The sequence below is a fragment of the Rutidosis leptorrhynchoides genome, chromosome 3, assembly GCF_046630445.1.
Source record: "Rutidosis leptorrhynchoides isolate AG116_Rl617_1_P2 chromosome 3, CSIRO_AGI_Rlap_v1, whole genome shotgun sequence".
NCBI classification, from domain to species: Eukaryota; Viridiplantae; Streptophyta; class Magnoliopsida; order Asterales; family Asteraceae; genus Rutidosis; species Rutidosis leptorrhynchoides.
This window is the reverse complement of record NC_092335.1, coordinates 28915001-28923868: the sequence shown is the minus strand read 5'-3', so window position 1 is coordinate 28923868 and position 8868 is coordinate 28915001.

Below are 8868 nucleotides of genomic sequence, written 5' to 3'. Positions count from 1 at the left end.
ATATATATATATATATATATATATATATATATATATATATAGCGTTTCGCTTTCAGCGTTTAAGCAGTTCCCCGGCAGCGGCGCCAAAAATACTTGATGTGCGTAGAGGTGTATACGAAATAGCTTATATTTTACTAGGAAATACTATTAAAAACGATACAATTTTACACAAGTTATTTATTTATTTATAAAGTGGATATACCTAAACCTTGCTACAACACTTATAGGCAGTGTACCTAATCGTACAGTAGTGTAGTTTTTAGTAAGTCCGGTTCGTTCCACAGGGAGCTAGCCAAGTTTAACGCTATATTTTTAAAACTATATTTGTAAATTTATAAATATATATATAAGTAGTATTATTATTATAAAAGGGGGTTTTTACCGTTTAATGACCGGTTTGTCGATTTTAAAACTTTAGTCACAGTTAAAACCTAATGTAAAATATTAAAAATAAATATAACTTAATTTAAAACGTAAAGTAAATGACAATAATTAAAGTGCGATAATAAAAAGTGCGATAAATAAAATGACAATAAAATAAAATTGCGATAATTAAAAAGTACGATAATTAAAAGTGCAATTAAATAAAACGACAGTAAATAAAAGTGCGATAAAATATGAAATAAAGGAATTATGCTTATTTAAACTTCCGTAATCATGATGTTTGACGTGTTAATTTTAGTTTATTACCATGGGTTAATTGTCCTTTGTCCTGGATTATTCAATATGTCCATCTGGTTTTTGTCCATAACAGTCCATCAGTCATAAATATAAAGTACGAGTGTCCTCGTCAAATTATTCTTATATCCGAAGTCAAATATTCCAACTAATTGGGGACTTAAACTATAATTACACCAATTTTCCTTGTATGTAATCCACCCCTGTTTTAATAAGTCCATTGACTATTAATCCATTCCCGTGTCTGGTTAAATGAACGATTATTAGTACTTATAAATATCCCGCTCATCGTGTCCGATCGAGTGTATGTGGTTATTTATAGGTACATCCAATTGTAAATCTTTATATTAAATTAACGAACTATCATTCAATTAAACAAATATAAAGCCCATTAATAGCCCATAGTCTAATTTCCACAAGTGTCGTTCTTTTGTCCAAACCCCAATTATGGTACAAAGCCCAATTACCCAATCTTAATATTTAGCCCAATATCATGATTATTTCGGCATTAAATAAGCATATTAATAACTTTGCTACGAGACATTAATTTAAAAAGGTTGAACATAACTTACAATGATTAATAATAGCGTAGCGTTACACGGACAGAATTTTGACTTACACCCTTACAACATTCACTAACATACCCTTATTATTAAATTTAAATTAAAATTAAAATTATAATTATAAATATATATATATATATATATATATATATATATATATATATTATGTTGAGAGATAGAGAGAAAAAGGTATGTAGATATTCGGCTTAAAACTGCGAAATTTATAGGATGTCAGCTGATACTGTTCACCATGCGACCGCATGTATTTTGCATGCGATCGCATGGCCTGCTTTTCCAGCTCACAAAGATTTGTTTTCTTGTTTGCCGACGGTTTTATATATATAATATAATATATATATATATATATATATATATATATATATATATATATATATATATATATATATATATATATATAATTTTAAGAATTAATTATATATTATATTATATTCATGTGCATAGTTGACTTGATATTTTTAGTCCATTGCGTCGAGTGTTGAGAGTTGACTCTGGTCCCGGTTCCGGATTTTCGAACGTCCTTGCGTACAATTTAATATCTTGTATTTTGCGTTTTGCGGCTCGTACTCTTGTAACTTTTAGACGTTTCTCATCAATAATTTGAACCACTTTGATTGTACTTTGTACTTTTGAGCTTTTTGGTCGTTTGCGTCTTCAATTCGTCGAATCTGTCTTTTGTCTTCACCTTTTATTATTTAAACGAATATCATTTGTAAATAAAACAATTGCAACTAAAAGCTTGTCTTTCTTGAGGGATAATGCTATGAAATATATGTTCGTTTTTAGCATTATCACTTATCAACGACTTCATTGATCTTTAAGCCTTTCCGAAAAATCCTTATACTCATTGAAACCCTATCATGTACTCATCCACATCTTGTAACAATAATTGCCATACCAACTACCAGGAATTAGCAATCAGTATTTAGAATTTCGCAGCAATTCTACGCCAACAGTTATATATATACATATAATGGCTATCTTCTAAACTTACCTACTTCGAATGTGAAATTTCTGAAAAACACCCCAAACCGCGAAACTAGTTCTGCGAAATTGGAAAAATGCCAATGAAGCAGCAAAAACTGTAAACGACCTTAACAGTCAAAAGTTTGATGATAAAGAATAGTATGGTGGTAAAGCTGAGAAAAAGAGAAGGTTTGAAACTGGAAAACGGATTGAGCAGACCATGAAGGAGGCTGTGGACAAATCACAAAGACTAAACTTGCCTTAAAAGAATCCAAATGATTCAGTGTCTGTTGAAGTCAATAACGAATATCTTGCTCCTGACTCTAAACCTTTACGAACAAATCTTCTTCATCATCCTTCGATATTAGAAATTCTAAGATATCATCATATCTTTCATTATAAATATCTTCGATATTTCTGAAGATATCTTCATAACAATTATTATCCGAAATTATTAATCTCTTCGCGTTATCTGTGTTACATCATAAAAGAAACTGTTTAGTTTCTAAAATTCTAAAAAATTTGAATTTAAAATATAAATGTTTTGAAGTAGTGTTGGGAACTGAAGGATAAATTAGTATAATATAATGATATTTGATCAACGTGATTATTTTACAGTAAGTCATGCTGAGTTTCTAATGGAACGTGATAAAGATTCACAGATCATACCCTCATCATGAACCATGTTACATAACTCTTTCATTCTATTTAACATCTAAATATATCAAGAAAATATTTTTCTTGATGACTCGGTCTTTTTCGGATATTCTGGCAATTTGACAAATCAAGATCGCGCCATTACAATTTCTTTCTTAGAACATTGACTATGTTCATTCCGAAATGCATAACTACGAATTCTGGACCATTATCCGCTTGACTTAAGGTCGGGAAGAGAAAATAAAAGCATGAAGCTCCGAAATATAATGGAGAATAAAAAGCCCGATAAAAACCCTGAAATTACAAACCGTGTATATCAATGCGTATAGCAATATAAAGACATGGGAGAATGAAAAAAACTATAACCCCAAGGTAATAGTTGAAGGAAATAACCTCCTCTGGTGGCAGATGAAAAAGAAGAATGAAGGATACGATAGCCAAGAAAATATCAAGAATCAGAACTGGATTAAGCATTTTCACAATCTATTAGGAAGTATGAAATAAGGAAGAAGCTTATAGGAGTGGTGAAAATAAATGAAACAGAAGAGGTCAATTTATAGTGAAATATCAGACATACCAATCAAGGCAGATTACGCATTTAATCAAAGAAAATTCAAATTTTCTTAATTATCGAAGAATCAAATCTTATTACGAAAATTTTCTCTAAATCCCTTGAAATCCGGAAATCAATCCTATCTACATCAAAAGATATGATGAATCTACATTTATTCATTTCACTCTTTTGTGATAGCTTCACTTATACTCTTCGCGTAATCAAATTGTTTATTCTATATTACTTGATGATGATAAAACTCTAATTTTTAGCTCGTATGCGTCATGAAAACATACTTATTATCAGCCATGACCTTTCCAATCAAATTTCGGGACGAAATTTATTTAACGGGTAGGTACTGTGACAACCCGGAAATTTTTGACCAAATTTAAACTTAATCTTTATATGATTCCGACATGATAAGCAAAGTTTGTAATGTTGAGTCTCAAAAATTTTGGAACTATGTTCATACATTCAATTACCCTTTTGACTATGCTCGACGATTCACGAACGAATATATAAATGGATATGAATATATATATATATATATATATATATATATATATATATATATATATATATATATATATATTAAGGTTGGAAATTATTTTTGTATACAATAGTAACACCCATTTATTGTTCCGTTTGATAAATAAATATTATATACAAATTTATATTTTTCTAAACGAAAATATATATTTTACAATGTGATAATGCATAGAATTGAATTAGATATAAAACGTTTCGATATTATTAAATATATTTTAATAAACAACGAGGAGATGATTTATAGAAGCAAATGACCAAATTACTAAAATGTATAAGTTATACTTTGAGTAATATAGTTTATTGATAATTTAAGATTATATTTTGGCAAAGGTACGAATCACGAAACGTAAAGTACAAGTTTTCTAAGCAAACGAAAATGCATTCGAGAAAACGGAACTGAGACATTAGTTGAGCGTAAACGTACCAGTCATCGGACCAAAAATTAAAAGTCAACTATGCACGTGAATATAATATAATATATAATTAATTAATATAAATTATATATATTATAAAAATATGTCGACAAACAAAACAACAAAAACTTGTGAGCTGGATTTTGGGGCCATGCGATTGCAAGAGAAATATGCATAAAACCCATGCGATCGCATGGCAGTCAGGATTCAGAAACATTCTATAAATTGGCCAGTTTGTTCGATACACACACACATATATCTCAATCTCTGCTCTCTATATTTATTATTATTATTATTATTATTATTATTATTATTATTATTATTATTATTATTATTATTATTATTATTAAGATTAATATTATTATTAATCTTATAATTAGGAGTATTATTATTAGTATTATTATACAAAAAATACTACGACGAGGTCATGAGCAAGTTATTTTCAAAACAAGCTTTTCGAGCGGGATAGAGCTAAGGAAACTATGGGTTATAGCTATGGAGATTATGGGTAATGTTCATGGGTATTGTTCGCAAGTCAAACCTAGTGTTTATCATCTCTGTTGCGTCTACGTACTTTCCTGCAATATTGAATCACAATATTGATACGTGAGCATTCATATCTTATCTTTTATATATTATTTTTGTATCCATGTCTAGTGCTCGAGTATATATATTTATGCATGCTTGTATGCTAAATTTTGTCGTTAAACAGTTTATGATGAATCACGAATTAAATATATATATTACTGATAAAAGGTATATGATATGCATGTTTTTGAAAAGCTGGCAAAAAATCAATAACTTTTCATTTAGAAATCGCGTAATTTCAATGAACGAATCAAACGATATGGTCAACTGAATTATGATTGACGTTAATTGGAATTGCTTTTGAATCTGCAATTAATATTTAAACAACTTGTTTGTAAGATTGATAAATTGGATTTTTGAATATTACCAACCGAGTAAATGAATCCTTATATAAGGTACGTCTCGTTTTGTTGAACTATTGTCAAAATTGACCTTTTGAAACGACTTTGGATAACTTTTGTATGTCGATCTTGAGCATTAGGATTATGATACACTATGACCAGACCTAGCTTGTTAAACAATTATTGACCAACATATGTTCTCTAGGTTGAGATCTACGGTTATTTGGGTATTCCGAGTTTCGGTCACATTTCGGTGAACAACTTTATGTGCTGCTAAGGTGAGGTTCATTTGCTCCCTTTTTAATTGCTTTTGCAATCTATATTTTTGGGCTGAGAATACATGCACTTTATTTTAAATGCAATGGACACAAGTACATACTAAATTCTACACTGAGTTTGAACCGAAAATCCCTTAGCTTTGGTAACTAGTAACTGCCGGTTATAAGAACTGGTGAGCGCGAGTAGTAGTATATGGATCCATAGGGCTTGATATCCCAGTCCGAGCTAAAGCACTAGCCTTTTACCGGACGTATGCTATTTGAGAAGCGTACAGGTTGGTTTGCGTGTATTATTAAGATGATATACAAAGGGTATAAATTATATATTCGTTAAGTTTAGTTACCAGGGTGCTCAATCTTGTAGAATATTTTGATAAACGTTTCTGGATGAAACAACTGAAATCTTGTGATCCACTTTTATGTGCAGATTATGCAAAACATTAAAACTATGAACTCACCAACCTTTGTGTTGACACTTGTTAGCATGTTTATTCTCAGGTTCTCTAGAAGTCTTCCGCTGTTTGCTTATATGTTAGACAAGCTATGTACATGGAGTCTTACATGACATATTTTTCAAGGAAACGTTGCATTCACCAAATCATCAACATGTATCTTATTTTGACTGCATTGTCAACGGAAGAACTATTGTAAACTATTATATTACGGTGATTGTCTATATGTAGAAATCATCAGATGTCGAAAACTTTTGATTTAAATATTCATTTATGGTGTACCTTTTCAAAAGAATGCAATATTTACAAAATGTATCATATAGAGGTCAAATACCTCGCAATGAAATCGATGAATGGCGTGCTTGTCCATATGGATTTGGAGCGATCGTCACAGTTGGTATCAGAGCGTTGGTCCTAGCGAACCAGGTCTTGCATGAGTGTGTCTAACTGATAGTTGTTAAGATGCATTAGTAAGTCTGGACTTCGACCGTGTATGCATGTTAAAAGTTTTGCTTATCATTTCTTCTCAGAAATTACATGCTTATCATTCTTAAGTCTAGACACGTTTTTCTGCATTTATTGCATAAATAGTGTATAGACAAAAATTCATATCTTAGCGTATCTGTTACTGTAAACTTTTCCTGACATCTTCCGAAAATTTCTCTGTGATTTATGGAATTTGGTATTATATATACATATGTAAATTATGTATTGAAGAATACCAAACTAAATTCTATAATCTAATTCATATCAAAAATTATCTCCCGAATTATACAAGATGGATCACGTATCTAGTTCAAATTCCTTAAACTCCGACAGCTATTCCGATATGGATATTCACCTGAATTTCGAAGACAGTGTAACTGGAATGGATCAACCAATCAGCCATCACCTATTCTTGATGAATTGGGGATGGGTTCGTAGCTTACTTAATTATTGGAGACAAGAAGAAGGCGATCCCTTCCATCCACCACATTGCCCTATTGGCGAAGAACCTGAAGCACTTACCGGCGAACCTGTTCGTAATACCATTTTCTCTCTCATTTCCAGAGTATCTCGTCACGATAATATACTATCTCAAATTCTGAATCTTATTCATCCGCTCATCCGAACCGCCAATCATCCCGGTGTAGTAGAAGAAGTCAACGAGCTTCGCGCTCAGTTATGGAATTTGGTATTATATATACATATGTAAATTATGTATTGAAGAATACCAAACTAAATTCTATAATCTAATTCATATCAAAAATCATCTCCCTAATTATACAAGATGGATCCCGTATTTAGTTCAAATTTCTTAAACTCCGACAGCTATTCCGATATGGATATTCACCTGAATTTTGAAGACAGTGTAACCGGAATGGATCAACCAATCAGCCATCACCTATTCTTGATGAATTGGGGATGGGTTCGTAGCTTACTTAATCATTGGAGACAAGAAGAAGGCGATCCCTTCCATCCACCACATTGACCTCTTGGCGAAGAACCTGAAGCACTTACCGGCGAACCTGTTCGTAATACCATTTTCTCTCTCATTTCCAGAGTATCTCGTCACGATAATATACTATCTCAAATTCTGAATCTTATTCAACCGCTCATCCGAACCGCCAATCATCCCGGTGTAGTAGAAGAAGTCAACGAGCTTCGCACTCGGGTAGTGGCTTTGGAGAATATGGTGCAAAGGTTACAAGCACTAGCAGAATCACCGGCATCAACAGTATCATCGACAACAACACCAACAGCACCATTACCACCACCAATAACATCCGCACCGCAAGCCTCAACATCACAATATGTACCTTGAACATCAACGTCACACGCACCATAGATACCAAGGAATACCAACAACAACAAACGATGAAGTATTGATTCATAACTTCATCGAAGAAATATTCTGCAGAGAATATGTAGTTTCTAAAAGTTTTAGAGATTAAATATTCTAGTCCTAGTCAAAAACCAAATGAGATTAATATTATGTTAACTCATTAAATCCATAATTACATCTTAAGAAAATATATATGTAGGTATATTTTCATAAAGATTGTAACTAAGAAAATTCTTTTGTACAAACTGATAATGGTGAGAATATTTTAACGGGTAGGTAATACCCGAGAGATATATAAATTCACAATTAATATGTTACATTCTTCGATTCTGATTCAACAAATCATCAACTATACTCACTACTTTCACAACAATATATATTCTTTTATAAAAATCAAAACAACCATCTTCATCCAAATTTGATTACATATTTTGATTTTGACAAATCAAAATCTAAGTCAAGATTTAACAAAAGACATCATTCTTAGATTCCTACATCTTTCGAAGCTATACTTTGACTTCAAAACTGTGCTAGAACATCATTTCTATTCATAGAACCCAGAAAAGTATTTGTATCATTCAAAATCCTAGAACATCATATGAATATTAACGATTACGATCGGTGTTCAAACCCTTCGAAATTCCTGAAGACACTTCAAATAATGAACAATTTAGATGATGATCCAACCACATGTTACCCATGGTCATGCACCTGAAAAACCCTCGAAACCAAAGTCATAGTTTAAAACGTATCCGTGTCAGACCCTTTAGCATTTATTAGCAAAAATAACTTTTAAATCCCTTTTCAAAGTAGACAGTTTTGTCACAGCTCCAGCAAATCAACTTCAATTGTTCATTCGATAAGACTTATTATAACAATTGCCCCTTCATCATTGTTACCGGGGAATCTTTCATATCTCGCCACATTAGTAGTAAACTTATCAAAAACTTCATTGATCTTTAAGCCTTTCCGAAAAATCCTTTTACT